Genomic DNA, 25,000 nt, shown 5'->3' on the forward strand with positions numbered 1-25,000 from the left:
AAATTGGATGATATATGTAGAAATCACAAGGACTGGACTACTCTCCTATCTGGTGACTTCAACTTTCCTTTCGTAGAATGGAAAGAACGAATAGGAGACTGTGGTTGTACTTATTACATATAAAAAAGAGAGTAATAGTAGTGCAGAAGATAAGAGGCAATTTGAAAAGCTATTAGATATGCTACTAGAATACAACATTCAACAAATAAATCACCTGCCAACAAGAAAGGAAATACTTTAGACCTAGTATTTGTGAACGAGATGAATTATGTTAAAGAAATAATATTTTATAATGCGAGTATTTCAGATCATAATGTCATAGAGTAACAGTTCATTCCAAAGCAAGTGAAAATAGAGATAAGCAAGAAATGAAAAAGTGGGAAGGATATGGAAAATACAACTTCTACAGTAAAAATATAAAATGGTCAGAAATTAATGAAGAATTAAACAAAGATTGGGATAACATTTTCGTAAGTGATGACATAAGGGTAAATACGGAGATATTATATAAATATTGGAGGAAAATAGTGGATAAATATATACCGAAGAAGAAAAGTAAAACATCATTCCTCGCATACCAAGAGACAGAAGGATCTTGTTCCAGAAAATCAGAAAGTGGAAAAAAGGTCTTGCAAAAGAAAAAAATGCATGGAAAGTTATAGAACTAAAAGTAAGATAGAAAATGCAGAACAAAAGGTATTTACAATCAAAAGAAAATGAAAAACGGGACTTGGAAGAAAAAAACCCTATTAAATATCAAGCAAAACCCCAAACTATTATACTCATATGCGAAGAAGATGAATAAAAGAAGAATAGAAATAGGCCCTCTGAGAATTGAAGGGAGATTAACGAATGAAAAAAAAAAAAGGAAATTTGCAACATACTGGCAGAACGATAAAAGAGAGAATTCACCCCTAGAATAGATAATGAAGATAATGATATAGAAGTAAGGAACGAAAATAGTGAATATTTAGCTGACATAGAAATAATGAAGCTGATATTGTGCAGGCAATTAATGAAATTAAAAATGGAGCTGCTGCAGGGCCTGATGGAGTCCCTGCTATTTTGTTAAAGAAAGTAGTTCATTCTATCGCAAAGCCACTTGCAATATTATTAAGACAAAGTGTAGACAGGCAAGATTTATGATGAGCACAAATTAGCATATATCACCCCTACTTTCAAAAGTGGATCAAGACTAGAGGCAAGTAATTATAGGCCTGTGAGTCTAACATCACATATTATGAAAGTGTATGAAAGGGTAATGAAGAAAAATATTATGAAACATTTAATAAAAAATAATTTGTTTAATATAGGACAACACGGTTTCGTACCCGGAAAAAGTACACAACCCAACTGTTAGTCCACCGTGAGAACATATTCAAAAATATGAAAAGCGGAAATGAAACAGATGTGGTTTATCTAGACTTTGCAAAAGCTTTTGACAAGTAGACCATAATATATTAGCAAAGAAAATTAGAAAACACAATATCGTAGATAAGTAGGAAGATGGTTAAAAGAATTTTTACACAACAGAAAACAGATAGTTTATTGCAAACGATGAGAAATCGGATGAAACCAAGGTAATATCCGGTGTGCCACAAGGTACGGTGCTAGCTGCAATATTGTTTGTTATTATGATTGAAGACATAGACAGTAATGTTAAGGATTCGGTAGTGAGTAGTTTCGCTGATGACACAAGAATAAGTAGAGAAATTACTTGTGATGAAGATAGGAATGCTCTACAAAGAGACCTTAACAAAGTATATGATTGGGCAGAGGTAAATAGGATGGTATTTAACTCTGATAAATTTGAATCATAAATTATGGAGACAGAGAAACGAAAGCTATGCATATAGGGGACCTAATAATGAGACAATCACAAATAAGGAAGCAGTTAAAGACCTTGGTGTGATGATGAATAGGAACATGTTATGCAATGATCAAATAGCCATTCTGTTGGCAAAATGTAAAGCAAAAATGGGAATGTTGTTACGGCACTTCAAACAAGAAAAGCTGAACACATGATTATGCTTTATAAAACATATGTTCGTAGTCCACTTGAATATTGCAATATGATATGGACCCACACTATCAAAAGGATATTGCACAATAGAGAGTGTACAAAGGTCCTTTACAGCTAGAATAGAAGAAGTTAAGGACCTAGACTACTGGGAAAGACTACAATTCTTAAAATTATATAGTCTAGAAAGGAGAAGAGAACGCTACATGATAATTCAGGCATGGAAACAGATAGAAGGAATAACAGAAAATATCATGGAACTAAAAATATCAGAAAGAGCAAGCAGAGGTAGATTAATAGTGCCCAAAACTATACCAGGAAAAATAAGGAAAGCACACAGAACATTAATCCACTACGCACCAGCATCGATAATGCAGCGTCTATTCAATGCGTTGCCAGCTCATCTGAGGAATAATATCAGGAGTGAGCGTAGATGTGTTTAAGAATAAGCTCGACAAATATCTAAACTGCATCCCAGACCATCCAGATTGGAAGATGCAAAATATACCGGAAGATGTACTAGCAACTCTCTGGTAGACATTAGAGCGCCTCACACTGAGGGACCTGGGGCAACCCGAACGAACTGTAAGGTCTGTAAGGTAAGGTCTCTCTCTCTCTCTCTCTCTCAAAAATCATGCTTATTCAGTGTTTCACCTTTCTCCTAATTTATTTTATTTACATATAATTTAGTCTCTCTCATCTCTCTCTCTCTCGTCCTTCTCTCTCTCCTCTCTCTCTCTCTCTCTCTCTCTCTCTCTCTCTCTCAGAAAAAATATCATCTGTTAATTGTTGAATCTTTGAAGCAGACGCTCTCTCTTCTGATAAAAAAAAAGAATCTTTTGTTGAATCTTTCAAGGCAGCCCCCCCTTCTCTCTCTCTCTCTCTCTCTCTCTCTCTCTCTCTCTCTCTCTCTCTCTCTCTCCTTCTCCATTTTCAATAACAATAACATAGTCATATGCATTATAATCGCCCACCACAATACTCCCTTCAATACACCACGAGTATCAATCTCCAATCTCGTTGTCAACGGGAATACGACCCAAAGAAACCTTTATTAAACGGCTGTTTTCCTAGAGAATAGAAAACTTCAAGATCTTCGAGTAGATCGTATCGTATTGGACAATGTGCAAGTTGCATGTTGCGCGGGTAATGGGTTGTAACGAGGCTCGAGATATTTTGCAATTATCTGCAGAACAACAAACAATTGTGCGCTGGTTAACAAGATTTTCTTTTTCTTTTGGGAAAAGCAATTATGTGAAGGGTCTAAGGGTCTGACAAAGGAATCTATAATTAAAATGAACCTTTATTCTTATTATAATTCTTATTATTCAAAAGATGAGAAACCCTATTCAGATGGAACAAGCCCACCAAAGGGGCCATTGAACTGAAATTCAAGGTCTTTTCATTAATAATAAATTTTTTGGGAAAATTTGTGTAAATTTCATGATATTAAGTTGTATATGCTTCCTTGTTTTTTCAAAATGTACTGTTTTCTGGAAGAATAACTTGCTTACCGCGTGGGTATCCTCCAAGGTGTGGCTACCCTCAGGCGTTTCCTCGTTTCTGTTAGAGTGAAATCGACATTATTGCTAATCTTGCAGTGTCAGTTTGGATATTGAGCCTTCTTTTGACTAAGTTTTCCTCTGTAAAATCAGTTTGCCTTAGTAAAGGGTAGGAACAAGACCGAAAGGTACTCGGCTATCTCGTTTTTTCATTTTTTCCTTCGTGGCAAAAACCTTTATTTATACATAGCATCACGTTTTATATACTTCGTGATCAAGTTACATACATATATATATATATATATATATATATATATAATATATTATATATATATATATATAATATATATATTTATAAACATATATATATATGAGCGTTAGCCACAATCATCGTCTAGAACTTTGTCCTTTTCTCAATATAAATCTAAAGACACAGCAACCTGGACTAAAAAAATCAATTCTTTTGCTCTTTCAGACATTTTCACGCCGTATATAAACATGAAAGATAAATTTTGATACTTATTATTCTTCTCTCTCTCTCTCTCTCTCTCTCTCTTCTCTCTCTCTCTCTCTCTCTCTATTTCATTAATCCCAGCCTTCCGATACAGAGTTCATCGTATCTCCCGGAATCCCACTCAATCCTGAAGCCCCGAGGAAATGCCATCTCTCTCATACATCCCCGGGACAGAAATACCCAATTAGGATCAAAGAAAAGTATCGAATTAGCATCTATATCGCGTATATCGACTTCGTACGTATATATACCCCCCTCCCCAACCCCCATCAACACCCACCCCCCCCCCCCCTTGGGGGAGACGGGACCCAATCAGTAGTCTCTGAAGGAAAGAATCTCTTACCAAAAGCCAACATTTCCTAGCGGATATAAGAAAACAATTACAAAATACGGCAGCAAAGTTTCTTCGGCGCAACAATCAAGGCTACAACCGGAGACCAGATCTATCTTTCGTGGTCACGGTATGAAGCCCTGTAGAGCCGCAGTCCATGAAACTGTTAACCTAGGCCCATTGGTGGGGCCTGTCATATAGCTGCCAGACGCATGATTATGGCTGACTTTAACCTGAACTTAAGAACTATTGAAGCTAGAGGGCTGCAATTTGGTACGTTCGATGATTGGAGGGTGGGTGATCAACCTACCAATTTGCAGCCCTCTAGCCTCAGCCGTTTCTAAGATCCGAGGGCGGACAGAAAAGTGCGGACGGACAGACAAAGAAAATGGCGTCTGAGGCTTCTTTCATTGTCCGTCTGAACAGATGGGCTGGCGAGGTACCCAGAATCCCATAATTTTTAAATCAGCGTCTCAAGTTGATTTATTCATGAGCAACCGTTGTTGCTGTTTGAGTCTTACAGGGTAATACGTCGCTGCTGACTTCTCGCTGGTATAGTGGTCAGTGTCGTGGTATGCCACTCAAGATGTAGGCTGGTTCGCGTCTCCCTTTTAAGTTGAAGTCAGTGGCCCTTTGGGTGGGGGGAAGGGGGGGGCCCGGAGTGTTCAATATGAACAGGTTAAATCTACCAAGTAATGATGATTATTCAGTTATATACTGCGGTAAAACGAACCTCAAAAATAAATAAATGAATAAATAAGAATAATTCAAATCAATAAAGTCCATTTACAGAAAAAGATGATCGACCGTATAAAAATAATGATTCAATTATATACTGCGGTAAAACGAACCTCAAAAATAAATGAATAACAAATAAATAAGAATAATCAAACTTATAAAGCCCATTTAGATATAAAGATGATCCAAAGCTTAAAGGCTGCGAGCAGAATACGAGCAGTGATGTTACATAACTATACAGGATAACAGCCCCCAAATAAATGCTGAAAAAATTAACCAATAAATTGAGCACACTTGTGAAAATCACTTAAGTTTTTATATCAACGTCTAATTCCCGAAGTTATCGACAAATCAAATATCATTGACACTATCAAAGTCTGCTATTATTATTATTATCATCATCATTTTGTGTTAGATGAAACATCCACAGGGAACAAGCCCACAAAAGAGGCCACTGACTCGAAATTCCAGCTTCCAAAGAATATTGGTTTCAACCTCCCACCGCTAAAGACCCCCCCACCCCAACACTGCAGCAGTAACTGATCACGATAAAGATACAGTGATTTTTCATCGCCCTGGGGTTGGTGGGGTGGGGGGCCGAACCCACACGACATTTTGAGTGGCATACCACGACACTGACCACCATACCAGCGGACCAGCAAAGAAGAATGATTGGGAAAGTCTGAAACACACACACAACACACTATATATATATATATATATATATATATATATATATATATATATATATATATATATTATAGTTATATATATATATATATATATATATATATATATATTTATAGTATATATATATATATATATATATATATATATATATATATATATATATATTATAGTATATATATATATATATATATATATATATATATATATATATATATATATATATATATATATACATATATTATATATAATAAAAATATATATATATATATATACATATATATATATATATACATATATATATATATATATATATATATATATATATAAATAAAATATATATATATATATATATATATATATATATATATATATATATATATATGTAAGGCCTAGGGATTTTTGATTAATAATATATTGTTCGTGCGTTCTCTGTGACCTATGGAATGTGGAGAACAGTGCAGAGGTGACGACCTGAGAGTAGCTTATCAATGAGATTCTAGGGGATGGCGTGAGATAAAAATGCTTAGTTTGTCGAGTCAATGTACGACAGTTTATGAACTCTTCTCAAAGTGCCTTTGGGAAACTGGTTGTAGCCAGTAATATGAGGCGTTGTCAAAGTGTGCATTCGTGTGTGCGTGTGCGCCTCTTCTATTCATAATGTATCACTAGCCAAGTCTATGGGAAGACTTGCACAGAGATTCGTGGGGAAGGCAAAGCCACGATGGCGGGTGCCAAAGTGTTTTTTTAAACAGTGAGTGATATTCCGGTTGGGGAATGGGTAAGTGTTACCTTTACTTTTAGCCAAAGGGATGGCTTGTTTGATATCTTGTAAGATGTTCCATTTTATTGACTTTGTCTTTGAACTTGTGTGTGTACTTACCGGGATGTGTTCTGTATCTTTGAAACAGACGGATCTGGAAATGCCGGGGGACAGAGTTCCCGGAGGGGTTGGACTTTCTTTGGTGACTTGACAATGTACTGTTTTTTTGAGTTAGTCTGTAAGACTGGATTACTTGGTTAATTGATTTATTTATTCTTGTTAATAAACGCTAATGTTATGATGCAACTCTCTCATTTTCATTACCTGTTAGAATGGAGAGATTCCTTGGAGAGAGAGAGAGAGAGAGAGAGAGAGAGATTGTCGGTGCTAGAGAGAGAGAGAGAGAGAGAGAGAGAGAGAGAGAGAGAGAGAGAGAGAGAGAGAGAGAGAGGGATTACTGGATTTCCTTGGAAAGATAGAGAGAGAGAGAGAGAGAGGTTGTGTGTGTAATGGAGTAATGGGGTCTGCCTTCCGTTTCGTGTCCACACTTACCTTATGAATACTGGGGTTCTTCCCCATGTTATAGTGGTGTCAGCGGTTAAGAGGGGATAAAAAGTTTTTTTTTTGTCTTTTATATGCCTAGGAACGCCAATGTAGAGATGGGTGGCCAGTTAGAAAATAAAAGGGGTCGTGACTTTGCGATAGTTTTTGAACGACAAAGCTTTGTGGGATTGTGGAAAATCGTTAAACTGTTAGTTTTCAGTTACTTAGTGAGAAAAAATGAGAAAATATCTGTCTGTTAACTGTGCTAAAGGGAGGGAAGGATTTTTATGGGACTCAGCATTTTTCCCAGGCAGTCAGCCAGAAGCAGTGAGCGCACCCAGTGTGACTTTTGCTTGTGCAATGACGAGAGTGTTCCGAGATACCCGTGCGGGTGTTGTGTTTTAATACATATATCACTGCCGCGTTTTACGGAGAATTTCGAGTTCTTTTTTCCCATTATGGAGTGGTAAGTGTTAAAACTATTGTTTATCAAAGGGAGAGGGTTTTTGTTTTTCAGGGTTATGGGATTGGTTCAAGAGGTCAACAATTTTTCTTGTCTTTGCCCCATAGTGACGTGTTTTCTTTATTTGCACGTGTTTATAATAGACGTATTTGTCTTTGTTTTAAACACTAAGAGTGTATTAAGGTGTATTTTTTTTTATGCATGGGAAACTGTGCTTAGATAAGCATATTTGGCTTAGTGACACACGAGCGGCCACAATTTTACGGGCTCAGCACATTTCTGCAGAGAGGCGCCTTGCATTGCGAGGGTATACTGGCATCCCTCGGGTGGGGGGATAGTCGCATGGAGGGTACCACTGGCCTCCCTCGAGAGATAGTGCAGGGATGGGCACTAGTGTATATCTTGGGAAGGGGTCCTCAGACACTGTTCAAGGGGAGATGGGGGATACTGCTGGTATGCCTCCGGCTGTTCTGCCGCTCGACTAAGGTGTTGTTCTCACGGGGGGAGAAATATTTTTTTCTCAGTGTGGGTGAATCCCCCTTTTTCCTTTTTTTTCTCTTTGTGTTGGGGATGGGTCTGGCCTTGACATTGAATGCTAAGATATCAGCTGATTGATTAGTTGATGAAGTGAAATGCCCGTAGAGTCTTTTTTAGAAAAGATTTTTTTTTTCCTCTCTTGGAGGAAGAGAAAAGGAAATAAAAAGAGATTTTTCTTTTCCGTGAATGAGGGGAAAAGTAGTTAACATGCACGGGATGTGTTATATGTTCTTTGTGCCTTGGATGACACAAATATAAGGGGGATACACAGATTATTTTTTTATTGTGTTGGAGTAAATTACTTTGAAATGCCGATGATTAGTGTTTGTATCTGTGTTGTGTGGCATGGTGTTATGTCATGGTGTTGCATGCTGGAGAAATTGTATGTCATAGGATTCAGCAATACTGTTGTATGCTATTTGAAATTTCACCCTTACTTGAGATTTTTGCAAGAGAATTATTGCTATGAAGAGTTATTATTATTATTATTATTAATAATTATTATACTTGAGATGTGTCACGGGAGGTTTACTTAAGTATAATTATCATTACGGGAGAATTGTTTTACGAGAGTTTTGAGATATTTCATGGGAGATTAGTTGATAATTATTACAGATAATTATTCAAGGAGAATTATTACAATGAATTAATGGAGAAGTCTTGTGTTAATTATTTGTTGAGTTCTTGTAACTTTGGAGAATATTTCAGTGATTCACGGGGATGAGTTTTTGCTGAATCTTGATGAATCTGACTGAATCTTGGTGAATTGTGTGGAATCTTGCTGAACTTTGCTGAATTTTGTGCTGAATTTTTGGAGAATGGACAAGCATTAACATTGGTGATATTTTTTGTACTGATACTGATGATTTTGATGATAGCAATTTTTTTGATGATTTTGTGATAATGATATTTTCTGATACTGATTTTTTATATACTAATACGTGGGCGTTTTTAATGCTGTCAAGGGAGGTGAAATCTTTTTGAATATGGGAGGAACTAACAACACATTATTTTAGTTTTTTTTTCCTTTTTTATGAGTTCAGCAGATAATTGCTGACATCGAGTGAGTTACGGGAGATAGTGAACAGTGCCGTTGATTTTTCTTTTCTCCTTTTTTGGAAATTAGCCATCACTGACAAAGTTTTTTTTTACCAAGGGTGAATTTGAATTTATTTTTTCTCTCCAGTTGGTGTGGATATTTTTTAATGTCTCAGTTCATGACTTAGAGTCATTGTTCGGGAACGTGTTCGTGTTTAGCTATTTGATGCTATAGGGTATATATGGGAGAATTTTTGCACGTTTGAATGCATACGTAATGGCACTACATTTTTTTCTCTGGATATTTGTGTTCCAGAAATTGTGAGTTTTCTTGCCAATACTTGGTTGTATTTGTGACAACTTTGTGAGAGATAGGAAACTTGGTTAAGTTTTCTATGACTTATGTCGTAGTGCATATGGAGAAGTCTTGGCTAAGACACTGTGAATTTGGAGTTCTGTTACAATGACTTGTGGCACGTTGGTGTTTTTCTAGAATTTTCTAGACAGTTTTATATGCCGAGTTTTTGCCTTTTTTTTAGCAGTTATGCTAAACGGAGAGAGTTTTATAGTTTTTACTATAACATTGAGTTATTCTCTGGAGAATTGGAGTTAGAATTGAGATATCTTGAGATATATAGGGAGATAATTGGAGCTATATATTTTATTTTGGAGTTATTGATTTGAGATATAATATATGGGAGATATATTTTTGGCCATTTTTTGATTTTTAGATATTTGCCAATAGTGGTATGAGCTATGTTTAGTTCAATTATTTGCAGCCATCTTTGTTGCAAATGGAGACACCATATTTGGAGATTATGGGGCAATATGAGTATGTGATTAGTTGCCTTGAGTGCACATTTTTTGGAGGTAGGATTTCATTTTTTGATATTCCTTTTTTTGGAGATATATTTTTTGGAGCCTTCTTTTGTTCCACACGGAGTTATTTGCCGAAATAGAGGTGATTATTCTCTATTCCTGGAGTGGTGTCTTTTTTTTTACTGACATGTGGCTATTGGAGAAATAAGAGAATATATAAGGGGGTTGGTTATTAACCAAATGGAGGAAATATTTTTATAACCGGAGTGGTGTTTTATTAAATATGGTGTCTCATAATGGAGTTGGAATTAATCTTTGCGGGTGACCCTTTTGTTTGTGGTTATGGAGTTTTTCTTGAGCCAAGAGAAGATTCTGTGCTTCTCTTTTTTGATTTCGTGACTATTTAGAGAGAAGTGGCATTACTGCATTACGAGTCCTATGGAGATGTGTGCATTTTTTATGTTCACAAGTGAGTTTATTCTGGGAGAAATATAATTTGGGCAAAGTCATGTTGAGAGAATAAGTCTTCGAGACAATTTTTGTGCACATTAAGTCATATCCTGGAGTTAATTCTGTGAAATGTGTCACTTTTTTTTTTTTCTAGAGGATCATGAGTTTTCCAAACTTATGTGTCTGACTAGACAATTTTTGTGCTACTGTTTGAGCATGCGTCCGCAGGCGATTTTTCTGCTGACAGGCGATGTGATGAGCGCTGTGCTGTTTCTTTTTCCTCCGATGGTGACAGATCAGAATTTTTGCAATATCTGGAAATGTTGGCTATAGCATTTCACGAAAGCGCATGTGTGAGAGTTTTGCTTTCTGGCAAATTCCATAATTTTAAATGGAGCATTTCTTTGGGAAAAACGCGGGTGTTATGCATATTATACATGTATTATGTATTTTGTGATTGGGGAAATCTACTTGTGATTATCCTTTTTTTTTTTATTGTTTTTCTCCTTTTCCTATGAGAGATATGATTTGGGATTGAGCTTAAGTAGCATTTCTTTTTTGGACGGGAGATTTGATTTACCGGGAGATGTAATTTTTCGAGGGTTGTTACTTTACGTAAAGGAGTTTGACATTAAGTCTCATTGTTATTAGTTATTGCAGTAAGGGGTTTTTGCTGTTAAAAGTTGGAGATTTTTGCTGATTTTGTGGGTTGTTAAATGTCAGAACTTGAGAGAACGTTTTGGGTCTGGGTGTTACGTGATTCTTTTCTTTCTTGAGCTCGTTACGATTTTTCTTTTTTTTTTCTTGTGAGCACATTCGAGTTTGAAATGTGAGTGCAGAATTCCGTGGAGTTGCTGTGATTTCTGAGTTGTGTGTGCTGATGTGTAAGTTTGGAGAATTGAGTTGGAGAACTTGATGTTTTTTTTCTTAGAGAGTTGTGATAATGACTTATCATTTAGTAGTCTATTTTAAGATAGTTTAATTGGGAGACTCAGGTGGTATTTCTGCCCTTTTGAGATCATTGTTTGATAGAAGTAGTATGTTTGGGTTAATTTTCTTAGATTGACCAAAGACCTGACTGACATACTACACACACCCAAAAGTCGTTCCCGCGCACCAGCAAGACGGCCACCAGCCGTGAAGAGAGGTTGCTGCCATGTTGCCCAGGGTGATTACAAGAATTTCCACATGGGTGATCGCGAGAATTCTACAGTGTGTTTTTTTGGGGGATCTACAAGAAGCCGTGAGAGTCTTCTACGATGAGGGAGGCATTCCGTCTTCCTACGTTGCTAGCAGCCTGCTATAGCCTGTTGCTGTCTGTTCAGCTACTTGTGCAGACAAGCGAAGAGGGATATTCAAGAATCCTAATGCAGAAAATATGAGAGAAAATGTGTCTTGTGTTATTGGGAGATTAAGCGTGATAAGACTTTATTTTATAATGCCAGAGACGTGCAGTTTTTCTTATATTTTATTTTAAGCCGGCCAGTGTTTTGTATTATATAAGCAATTTTGCTAGGCGGGGGCTAGCATATAGGTGGCCGAGCTATCTGTAAGGCCTAGGGATTTTGATTAATAATATATTGTTCGTGCGTTCTCTGTGACCTATGGAATGTGAGAACAGTGCAGAGGTGACGACCTGAGAGTAGCTTATCAATGAGATTCTAGGGATGGCGTGAGATAAAAATGCTTAGTTTGTCGAGTCAATGTACGACAGTTTATGAACTCTTCTCAAAGTGCCTTTGGGAAACTGGTTGTAGCCAGTAATATGAGGCGTTGTCAAAGTGTGCATTCGTGTGTGCGTGTGCGCCTCTTCTATTCATAATGTATCACTAGCCAAGTCTATGGGAAGACTTGCACAGAGATTCGTGGGGAAGAAAGCCAAAGCCGATGGCGGGTGCCAAAGTGTTTTTTTAAACAGTGAGTGATATTCCGGTTGGGAATGGGTAAGTGTTACCTTTACTTTAGCCAAAGGGATGGCTTGTTTGATATCTTGTAAGATGTTCCATTTTTATTGACTTTGTCTTTGAACTTGTGTGTGTACTTACCGGGATGTGTTCTGTATCTTTTGAAACAGACGGATCTGGAATGCCGGGGGACAGAGTTCCCGGAGGGGTGTGGACTTTCTTTGGTGACTTGACAATGTACTGTTTTTGAGTTAGTCTGTAAGACTGGATTACTTGGTTAATTGATTTATTTATTCTTGTTAATAAACGCTAATGTTATGATGCAACTCTCTCATTTTCATTACCTGTTAGAATGGAGAGATTCCTTGGAGAGAGAGAGAGAGAGAGAGAGAGAGAGATTGTCGGTGCTAGAGAGAGAGAGAGAGAGAGAGAGAGAGAGAGAGAGAGAGAGAGAGAGAGAGGGATTACTGGATTTCCTGGGAAAGAGAGAGAGAGAGAGAGATAGGTTGTGTGTGTAATGGAGTAATGGGGTCTGCCTTCCGTTTCGTGTACACACTTACCTTATGAATACTGGGGGTTTCTTCCCCCATGTTATAGTGTGTCAGCGGTTAAGAGGGGATAAAAGTTTTTTTTTTTTTTTTTCTTTTATATGCCTAGGAACGCCAATGTAGAGATGGTGGCCAGTTAGAAAATAAAAGGGGTCGTGACTTTGCGATTAGTTTTTGACGACAAAGCTTTGTGGGATTGTGGAAAATCGTTAAACTGTTAGTTTTCAGTTACTTATTGAGAAAAAATGAGAAAATATCTGTCTGTTAACTGTGCTAAAGGGAGGGAAGGATTTTTATGGACTCAGCATTTTTCCCAGGCAGTCAGCCAGAAGCAGTGCGCACCCAGTGTGACTTTTGCTTGTGCAATGACGAGAGTGTTCCGAGATACCCGTGCGGGTGTTGTGTTTAATACATATATCACTGCCGCGTTTTACGGAGAATTTCGAGTTCTTTTTTCCCATTATGGAGTGGTAAGTGTTAAAACTATTGTTTTATCAAAGGGAGAGGGTTTTTGTTTTTCAGGTTATGGGATTGGTTTCAAGAGGCAACAATTTTTCTTGTCTTTTGCCCCATAGTGACGTGTTTTCTTTATTTGCACGTGTTTATAATAGACGTATTTGTCTTTGTTTTAAACACATAAGAGTGTATTAAGGTGTATTTTTTTATGCATGGGAACTGTGCTTAGATAAGCATATTTGGCTTAGTGACACACAGCGCCACAATTTTACGGGCTCAGCACATTTCTGCAGAGAGGCGCCTTGCATTGCGAGGGTATACTGGCATCCCTCGGGGGGATAGTCGCATGGAGGGTACCACTGGCCTCCTCGAGAGATAGTGCAGGGATGGGCACTAGTGTATATCTTGGGAAGGGGTCCTCAGACACTGTTCAAGGGGAGATGGGGATACTGCTGGTATGCCTCCGGCTGTTCTGCCGCTCGACTAAGGGGTTGTTCTCACGGGGGGGAGAAATATTTTTTTCTCAGTGTGGGTGAACTCCCCTTTTCCTTTTTTTCTCTTGTGTTGGGGATGGGTCTGGCCTTGACATTGAATGCTAAGATATCAGCTGATTGATTAGTTGATGAAGTGAATGCCCGTAGAGTCTTTTTTTAGAAAAGATTTTTTTTTTTCCTCTCTTGGAGGAAGAGAAAAGGAAATAAAAAGAGATTTTTGTTTTCCGTGAATGAGGGGAAAAGTAGTTAACATGCACGGGATGTGTTTTATATGTTCCTTTGTGCCTTGGATGACACAAATATAAGGGGGATACACAGATTATTTTTTTATGTGTTGGAGAAATTACTTTTGAAATGCCGATGATTAGTGTTGTTATCTGTTGTGTGGCAATGGTGTTTATGTCATGGTGTTGCATGCTGGAGAAATTGTATGTCTAGGATTCAGCAATACTGTTGTATGCTATTTGAATTTCACCCTTACTTGAGATTTTTTGCAAGAGAATTATTGCTATGAAGATTTTATTATTATTATTATTATTAATATTATTATACTTGAGATGTGTCACGGGAGGTTTACTTAAGTATAATTATCATTACGGGAGAATTGTTTTACGAGAGATTTGAGATATTTCATGGGAGATTAGTTGATAATTATTACAGATAATTATTCAGGAGAATTATTACAATGAATTAATGGGAGAAGTCTTGTGTTAATTATTTGTTGAGTTCTTGTAACTTTGGAGAATATTTCAGTGATTCACGGGGATGAGTTTTGCTGAATCTTGATGAATCTGACTGAATCTTGGTGAATTGTGTGGAATCTTGTTGAACTTTGCTGAATTTTGTGCTGAATTTTTGGAGAATGGACAAGCATTAACATTGGTGATATTTTTTGTACTGATACTGATGATTTTGATGATAGCAATTTTTTTGATGATTTTGTGATAATGATATTTCTGATACTGATTTTTTATATACTAATACGTGGGCGTTTTAATGCTGTCAAGGGAGGTGAAATCTTTTTTGAATATGGGAGGAACTAACAACACATTATTTTAGTTTTTTTTTCCTTTTTTTATGAGTTCAGCAGATAATTGCTTGACATCGAGTGAGTTACGGAGATAGTGAACAGTGCCGTTGATTTTTCTTTTTCTCCTTTTTTGGAAATTAGCCATCACTGACACAGTTTTTTTTTTACCAAGGGTGAATTTGAAGAATTTATTTTTTCTCTCCAGTTGGTGTGGATATTTTTTAATGTCTCAGTTCATGACTTAGAGTCATTGTTCGGGAACGTGTTCGTGTTTAGCTATTTGATGCTATAGGGTAATATATGGGAGAATTTTTGCACGTTTGAATGCATACGTAATGGCACTACATTTTTTCTCTGGATATTTGTGTTCCAGAAATTGTGAGTTTTCTTGCACAATACCTTGGTTGTATTTGTGACAACTTTGTGAGAGATAGGAAACTTGGTTAAGTTTTCTAATGACTTATGTCGTAGTGCATATGGAGAAGTCTTGGCTAAGACACTGTGAATTTGGAGTTCTGTTACAATGACTTGTGGCACGTTGGTGGTTTTTTCTAGAATTTTCTAGACAGTTTTATATGCCGAGTTTTTGCCTTTTTTTTAGCAGTTATGCTAAACGGAGAGAGTTTTTATAGTTTTTACTATAACATTGAGTTATTCTCTGGAGAATTGGAGTTAGAATTGAGATATAATTGAGATATATTATTTTGGGGAGATAATTGGAGGTATATATTATTTTGGAGTTATGATTTGAGATATAATATATGGGAGATATATTTTTGGCCATTTTTGATATTTGCCAATAGTGGTATGAGCTATGTTTAGTTCAATTATTTTGCAGCCATCTTTGTTGCAAATGGAGACACATATTTGGAGATTATGGGGCAATATTTGTGAGTATGTGAGTTAGTTGCCTTGAGTGCACATTTTTTTGGAGGTAGGATTTCATTTTTTGATATTCCTTTTTTGGAGATATATTTTTTGGAGCCTTGTTTTGTTCCACACGGAGTTATTGGGGAAATAGAGGTAAATATTTTGTATTTGCCGAAATAGAGGTGATTATTCTCTATTCCTGGAGTGGTGTCTTTTTTTTTACTGACATGTGGCTATTGGAGAAATAAGAGAATAATATAAGGGGGTTGGTTATTAACCAAACAATGGAGGAAATATTTTTATAACCGGAGTGGTGTTATTATATGGTGTCTCATAATGGAGTTGGAATTAATCTTTGGCGGGTGACCCCTTTTGTTTGTGGTTATGGAGTTTTTCTTGAGCCAAGAGAAGATTCTGTGCTTCTCTTTTTTGATTTCGTGACTATTTAGAGAGAAGTGGCATTACTGCATTACGAGTCCTATGGAGATGTGTGCATTTTTTTATGTTCACAAGTGAGTTATTCTGGGAGAAATATAATTTGGGCAAAGTCATGTTGAGAGAATAAGTCTTCGAGACAAATTTTTGTGCACATTAGTCATATCCTGGAGTTAATTCTGTGAAATGTGTCACTTTTTTTTTTTTTCTAGAGGATCATGAGTTTCCAAACTTATGTGTCTGACTAGACAATTTTTGTGCTACTGTTTGAGCATGCGTCCGCAGGCGATTTTTCTGCTGACAGGCGATGTGATGAGCGCTGTGCTGTTTCTTTTCCTCCGATGGTGACAGATCAGAATTTTTGCAATATCTGGAAATGTTGGCTATAGCATTTCACGAAAGCGCATGTGTGAGAGTTTGCTTTCTGGCAAATTCCATAATTTTAAATGGAGCATTTCTTGGGAAACGCGGGTGTTATGCATATACATGTATTATGTATTTTGTGATTGGGGAAATCTACTTGTGATTATCCTTTTTTTTTTTATTGTTTTTCTTCCTTTTCCTATGAGAGGATATGATTTGGGGATTGGGCTTAAGTAGCATTTCTTTTTGGACGGGAGATTTGATTTTACCGGGAGATGTAATTTTTCGAGTTGTTTACTTACGTAAAGGGAGTTTGACATTAAGTCTCATTGTGATTAGTTATTGAGCAGTAAAGGGGTTTTTGCTGTTAAAAGTTGGAGATTTTTGCTGATTTTGTGGGTTGTTTAAATGTCAGAACTTGAGAGAACGTTTTTGGGTCTGGGTGTTACGTGATTCTTTTCTTTCTTGAGCTCGTTACGATTTTTTCTTTTTTTTTCTTGTGACACATTCGAGTTTGAAATGTGAGTGCAGAATTCCCGTGGAGTTGCTGTGATTTCTGAGTTGTGTGTGTGCTGATGTGTAAGTTTTGGAGAATTGAGTTGGAGAAACTTGATGTTTTTTTTCTTAGAGAGTTGTGATAATGACTTATCATTTTAGTAGTCATATTTAAGGGAGTTAATTGGGAGACGTTCAGTTGGTATTTCTGCCCTTTTGAGATCATTGTTTGATAGAAGTAGTATGTTTGGGTTAATTTTCTTAGATTGACCAAAGACCTGACTGACATACTAACACACACCCAAAAAGTCGTTCCCCGACACCAGCAAGACGTCCACCAGCCGTGAAGAGAGGTTGCTGCCATGTTGCCCAGGGTGATTACAAGAATTTCCACATGGGTGATCGCGAGAATTCTACAGCGTGTTTTTTGGGGATCTACAAGAAGCCGTGAGAGTCTTCTACGATGAGGGAGGCATTCCGTCTTCCTACAGTTGCTACAGCCTGCTATAGCCTGTTGCTGTCTGTTCAGCTACTTGCAGACAAGCGAAGAGGGATATTCAAGAATCCTAATGCAGAAAATATGAGAGAAAATGTGTCTTGTGTTATTGGGAGATTAAAGCGTGATAAGACTTTATTTTATAATGCCAGAGACGTGCAGTTTTTCTTATATTTTATTTTAAGCCGGCCAGTGTTTTGTATTATATAAGCAATTTTGCTAGGCGGGGCTAGCATATAGGTGGCCGAGCTATCTGTAAGGCCTAGGGATTTTGATTAATAATATATTGTTCGTGCGTTCTCTGTGACCTATGGAATGTGGAGAACAGTGCAGAGGTGACGACCTGAGAGTAGCTTATCAATGAGATTCTAGGGGATGGCGTGAGATAAAAATGCTTAGTTTGTCGAGTCAATGTACGACAGTTTATGAACTCTTCTCAAAGTGCCTTTGGGAAACTGGTTGTAGCCAGTAATATGAGGCGTTGTCAAAGTGTGCATTCGTGTGTGCGTGGCGCCTCTTCTATTCATAATGTATCACTAGCCAAGTCTATGGGAAGACTTGCACGAGATTCGTGGGGGAAGGCAAGCCACGATGGCGGGTGCCAAAGTGTTTTTTTTAAAACAGTGAGTGATATTCCGGTTGGGAATGGGTAAGTGTTACCTTTACTTTAGCCAAAGGGATGGCTTGTTTTGATATCTTGTAAGATGTTCCATTTTATTGACTTTGTCTTTGAACTTGTGTGTGTACTTACCGGGATGTGTTCTGTATCTTTGAAACAGACGGATCTGGAAATGCCGGGGGACAGAGTTCCCGGAGGGGTGTGGACTTTCTTTGGTGACTTGACAATGTACTGTTTTGAGTTAGTCTGTAAGACTGGATTACTTGGTTAATTGATTTATTTATTCTTGTTATAAACGCTAATGTTATGATGCAACTCTCTCATTTTCATTACCTGTTTAGAATGGAGAGATTCCTTGGAGAGAGAGAGAAGAGAGAGAGAGAGAGAGATTGTCGGTGCTACGAGAGAGAGAGAGAGAGAGAGAGAGAGAGAAGAGAGAGGAGGAGAGAGAGAGAGAGAGGGATTACTGGATTCCTTGGAAAGAGAGAGAGAGAGAGAGATAGGTTGTGTGTGTAATGGAGTAATGGGGTCTGCCTTCCTTTTTCCGTTTCCGTGTCCACACTTACCTTATGAATACTGGGGTTCTTCCCCATGTTATAGTGGTGTCAGCGGTTAAGAGGGATAAAAAGTTTTTTTTTTTTTTCTTTTATATGCCTAGGAACGCCAATGTAGAGATGGGTGGCCAGTTAGAAAATAAAAGGGGTCGTGACTTTGCGATAGTTTTTTGAACGACAAAGCTTTGTGGGATTGTGGAAAATCGTTAAAAACTGTTTAGTTTTCAGTTACTTAGTGAGAAAAAATGAGAAAATATCTGTCTGTTAACTGTGCTAAAGGGAGGGAAGGATTTTTATGGGACTCAGCATTTTTGCAGGCAGTCAGCCAGAAGCAGTGAGCGCACCCAGTGTGACTTTTGCTTGTGCAATGACGAGAGTGTTCCGAGAATACCCGTGCGGGTGTTGTGTTTAATACATATATCACTGCCGCGTTTTACGGAGAATTTCGAGTTCTTTTTTCCCATTATGGAGTGGTAAGTGTTAAAACTATTGTTTATCAAAGGGAGAGGGTTTTTTGTTTTTCAGGGTTATGGGATTGGTTCAAGAGGTCAACAATTTTTCTTGTCTTTGCCCCATAGTGACGTGTTTTCTTTATTTGCACGTGTTTATAATAGACGTATTTGTCTTTGTTTTTAAACACATAAGAGTGTATTAAGGTGTATTTTTTTATGCATGGGAACTGTGCTTAGATAAAGCATATTTGCTTAGTGACACACACGCGGCCACAATTTTACGGGCTCAGCACATTTCTGCAGAGAGGGCGCCTTGCATTGCGAGGGTATACTGGCATCCCTCGGGGGGATAGTCGCATGGAGGGTACCACCACTGGCCTCCCTCGAGAGATAGTGCAGGATGGGCACTAGTGTATATCTTTGGGAAGGGTCCTCAGACACTGTTCAAGGGGAGATGGGGGATACTGCTGGTATGCCTCCGGCTGTTCTGCCGCTCGACTAAGGGGTTGTTCTCACGGGGGGGAGAAATATTTTTTTCTCAGTGTGGGTGAACTCCCCCTTTTCCTTTTTTTTCTCTTTGTGTTGGGGATGGGTCTGGCCTTGACATTGAATGCTAAGATATCAGCTGATTGATTAGTTGATGAAGTGAAATGCCCGTAGAGTCTTTTTTTAGAAAAGATTTTTTTTTCCTCTCTGGAGGAAGAGAAAAGGAAATAAAAAGAGATTTTTGTTTTCCGTGAATGAGGGGAAAAGTAGTTAACATGCACCGGATGTGTTATATGTTTCTTTGGCGCCTTGGATGACACAAATATAAGGGGGATACACAGATTATTTTTTTATTGTGTTGGAGAAATTACTTTGAAATGCCGATGATTAGTGTTGTATCTGTTGTGTGGCAATGGTGTTATGTATTGGTGTTGCATGCTGGAGAAATTGTATGTCATAGGATTCAGCAATACTGTTGTATGCTATTTGAATTTCACCCTTACTTGAGATTTTTGCAAGAGAATTATTGCTATGAAGAGTTATTATTATTATTATTATTAATAATTATTATACTTGAGATGTGTCACGGGAGGTTTACTTAAGTATAATTATCATTACGGGAGAATTGTTTTACGAGAGTTTTGAGATATTTCATGGGAGATTAGTTGATAATTATTACAGATAATTATTCAAGGAGAATTATTACAATGAATTAATGGGAGAAGTCTTGTGTTAATTATTTGTTGAGTTCTTGTAACTTTGGAGAATATTTCAGTGATTCACGGGGATGAGTTTTGCTGAATCTTGATGAATCTGACTGAATCTTGGTGAATTGTGTGGAATCTTGCTGAACTTTGCTGAATTTTGTGCTGAATTTTTGGAGAATGGACAAGCATTAACATTGGTGATATTTTTTGTACTGATACTGATGATTTTGATGATAGCAATTTTTTTGATGATTTTTGTGATTACTGATAATTTCTGATACTGATTTTTTATATACTAATACGTGGGCGTTTTAATGCTGTCAAGGGAGGTGAAATCTTTTTTGAATTTGGGAGGAACTAACAACACATTATTTTAGTTTTTTTTCCTTTTTTTATGAGTTCAGCAGATAATTGCTTGACATCGAGTGAGTTACGGGAGATAGTGAACAGTGCCGTTGATTTTTCTTTTCTCCTTTTTTGGAAATTAGCCATCACTGACACAAGTTTTTTTTTACCAAGGGTGAATTTGAATTTATTTTTTCTCTCCAGTTGGTGTGGATATTTTTTTTTAATGTCTCAGTTCATGACTTAGAGTCATTGTTCGGGAACGTGTTCGTGTTTAGCTATTTGATGCTATAGGGTAATATATGGGAGAATTTTTGCACGTTTGAATGCATACGTAATGGCACTACATTTTTTTCTCTAAATATTTGTGTTCCAGAAATTGTGAGTTTTCTTGCACAATACCCTTGTCGTATTTGTGACAAATTTGTGAGAGATAGGAAACTTGGTTAAGTTTTCTAATGACTTATGTCGTAGTGCATATGGAGAAGTCTTGGCTAAGACACTGTGAATTTGGAGTTCTGTTACAATGACTTGTGGCACGTTGGTGGTTTTTTCTAGAATTTTCTAGACAGTTTTATATGCCGAGTTTTTGCCCTTTTTTAGCAGTTATGCTAAACGGAGAGTGTTTTTATAGTTTTTACTATACATTGAGTTATTCCTCTGGAGAATTGGAGTTAGAATTGGATATATAATTGAGATATATTATTTTGGGGAGATAATTGGAGCTATATATTATTTTGGAGTTATGATTTGATGATAATATATGGGAGATATATTTTTGGCCATTTTTGATATTTGTCAATAGTGGTATGAGCTATGTTTAGTTCAATTATTTTGCAGCCATCTTTGTTGCAAATGGAGACACATATTTGGAGATTATGGGGCAATATTTGTGAGTATGTGAGTTAGTTGCCTTGAGTGCACATTTTTTTGGAGGTAGGATTTCATTTTTTGATATTCCTTTTTTGGAGATATATTTTTTGGAGCCTTGTTTTGTTCCACACGGAGTTATTGGGGAAATAGAGGTAAATATTTTGTATTTGCCGAAATAGAGGTGATTATTCTCTATTCCTGGAGTGGTGTTTTTTTTTTTACTGACATGTGGCTATTGGAGAAATAAGAGATAATATAAGGGGGTTGGTTTATTCCACCATGGAGGAAATATTTTTATAACCGGAGTGGTGTTATTATTAATATGGTGTCTCATAATGGAGTTGGAATTAATCTTTGGCGGGTGACCCTTTTTGTTTGTGGTTATGGAGTTTTTTCTTGAGCCAAGTAAGAATTCTGGTGCTTCTCTTTTTTTGATTTCGTGACTATTTAGAGAGAAGTGGCATTACTGCATACGAGTCCTATGGAGATGTGTGCATTTTTTATGTTCACAAGTGAGTTATTCTGGAGAAATATAATTTGGGCAAAGTCATGTTGAGAGAATAAGTCTTCGAGACAAATTTTTGTGCACATTAGTCATATCCTGGAGTAATTCTGTGAAATGTGTCACTTTTTTTTTTTTCTAGAGGATCATGAGTTTCCAAACCTTATGTGTCTGACTAGACAATTTTTGTGCTACTGTTTGAGCATGCGTCCGCAGGCGATTTTTCTGCTGACAGGCGATGTGATGAGCGCTGTGCTGTGCTGTTTCTTTTCCTCCGATGGTGACAGATCGAATTTTTGCAATATCTGGAAATGTTGGCTATAGCATTTCACGAAAGCGCATGTGTGAGAGTTTGCTTTCTGGCAAATTCCATAATTTTAAATGGAGCATTTCTTGGGAAAAACGCGGGTGTTATGCATATTATACATGTATTATGTATTTTGTGATTGGGGAAATCTACTTGTGATTATCCTTTTTTTTATTGTTTTTCTTCCTTTTCCTTTTCCTATGAGAGTATGATTTGGGGATTGAGCTTAAGTAGCATTTCTTTTTTGGACGGGAGATTTGATTTTACCGGGAGATGTAATTTTTCGAGGGTTGTTACTTACGTAAAGGGAGTTTGACATTAAGTCTCATTGTGATTAGTTATTGAGCAGTAAAGGGGTTTTTGCTGTTAAAAGTTGGAGATTTTTGCTGATTTTGTGGGTTGTTTAAATGTCAGAACTTGAGAGAACATTTTTGGGTCTGGGTGTTACGTGATTCTTTTCTTTCTTGAGCTCGTTACGATTTTTTCTTTTTTTTTCTTGTGAGCACATTCGAGTTTGAAATGTGAGTGCAGAATTCCGTGGAGTTGCTGTGATTTCTGAGTTGTGTGTGTGCTGATGTGTGAGTTTGGAGAATTGAGTTGGAGAACTTGATGTTTTTTTTTCTTAGAGAGTTGTGATAATGACTTATCATTTTAGTAGTCATATTTAAGGGAGTTAATTGGGAGACGTTCAGTTGGTATTTCTGCCCTTTTGAGATCATTGTTTGATAGAAGTAGTATGTTTGGGTTAATTTTCTTAGATTGACCAAAGACCTGACTGACATACTAACACACACCCAAAGAAAAAGTCGTTCCCCGACACCAGCAAGACGTCCACCAGCCATGAAGAGAGGTTTCTGCCATGTTTGCCCACAAGGTGATTACAAGAATTTCCACATGGGTGATCGCGAGAATTCTACAGTGTGTTTTTTGGGGATCTACAAGAAGCCGTGAGAGTCTTCTACGATGAGGGAGGCATTCCGTCTTCCTACAGTTGCTACAGCCTGCTATAGCCTGTTGCTGTCTGTTCAGCTACTTGTGCAGACAAGCAAAGAGGGATATTCAAGAATCCCTAATGCAGAAAATATGAGAGAAAATGTGTCTTGTGTTATTGGGAGATTAAAGCGTGATAAGACTTTATTTTATAATGCCAGAGACGTGCAGTTTTTCTTATATTTTATTTTAAGCCGGCCAGTGTTTTGTATTATATAAGCAATTTTGCTAGGCGGGGGCTAGCATATAGGTGGCCGAGCTATCTGTAAGGCCTAGGGATTTTGATTAATAATATATTGTTCGTGCGTTCTCTGTGACCTATGGAATGTGGAGAACAGTGCAGAGGTGACGACCTGAGAGTAGCTTATCAATGAGATTCTAGGGGATGGCGTGAGAATAAAAAATGCTTAGTTTGTCGAGTCAATGTACGACAGTTTATGAACTCTTCTCAAAGTGCCTTTGGGAAACTGGTTGTAGCCAGTAATATGAGGCGTTGTCGAAGTGTGCATTCGTGTGTGCGTGTGCGCCTCTTCTATTCATAATGTATCACTAGCCAAGTCTATGGGAAGACTTGCACAGAGATTCGTGGGGGAAGGCAAAGCCACGATGGCGGGTGCCAAAGTGTTTTTTTAAACAGTGAGTGATATTCCGGTTGGGAATGGGTAAGTGTTACCTTTACTTTAGCCAAAGGGATGGCTTGTTGATATCTTGTAAGATGTTCCATTTTATTGACTTTGTCTTTGAACTTGTGTGTGTACTTACCGGGATGTGTTCTGTATCTTTGAAACAGACGGATCTGGAAATGCCGGGGACAGAGTTCCCGGAGGGGTGTGGACTTTCTTTGTGACTTGACAATGTACTGTTTTTGAGTTAGTCTGTAAGACTGGATTACTTGGTTAATTGATTTATTTATTCTTGTTAATAAACGCTAATGTTATGATGCAACTCTCTCATTTTCATTACCTGTTAGAATGGAGAGATTCCTTGGAGAGAGAGAGAGAGAGAGAGAGAGAGAGATTGTCGGTGCTAGAGAGAGAGAGAGAGAGAGAGAGAGAGAGAGAGAGAGAGAGAGAAGAGAGAGAGAGAGGGATTACTGGATTCCTTGGAGAGAGAGAGAGAGAGAGAGAGAGAGAGAGAGAGAGAGAGATAGGTTGGTGTGTAATGGAGTAATGGGGTCTGCCTTCCGTTTCGTGTCCACGCTTACCTTATGAAATACTGGGGGTCCTTCCCCATGTTTACTATATATATATATATATATATATATATATATATATATATATATATATATATATATATCCATATATATATATATATATATATATATATATATATATATATATATATATATATATATATATATAATATATATATATATATGTGTGTAACATAAAGGGGGGGATTCGCTATGATATGACTAATAATATAATATGATATATGTATGAGACATCGTTGTATGTCACGAGCTTTGATGTTCCTCAGAAACTGGGAATCACCGTTTTTTAGCTTCCCATGGAGACAAAGAACATCTCAGCCTAGAAAATGCTGATAGGTCTTGAGGTGGTGTGACATTAAAATCCTTACCTTGCAGGTCAATGCTCGTCTGTCGTTATGGGCGTTTGTCAAGTGCCTTTGAAACTTGATACGAGTGGTTTCTGGGCTGAACGATGAG

The sequence above is a fragment of the Macrobrachium nipponense genome, chromosome 36 (assembly GCF_015104395.2).
Source record: "Macrobrachium nipponense isolate FS-2020 chromosome 36, ASM1510439v2, whole genome shotgun sequence".
NCBI lineage: Eukaryota > Metazoa > Arthropoda > Malacostraca > Decapoda > Palaemonidae > Macrobrachium > Macrobrachium nipponense.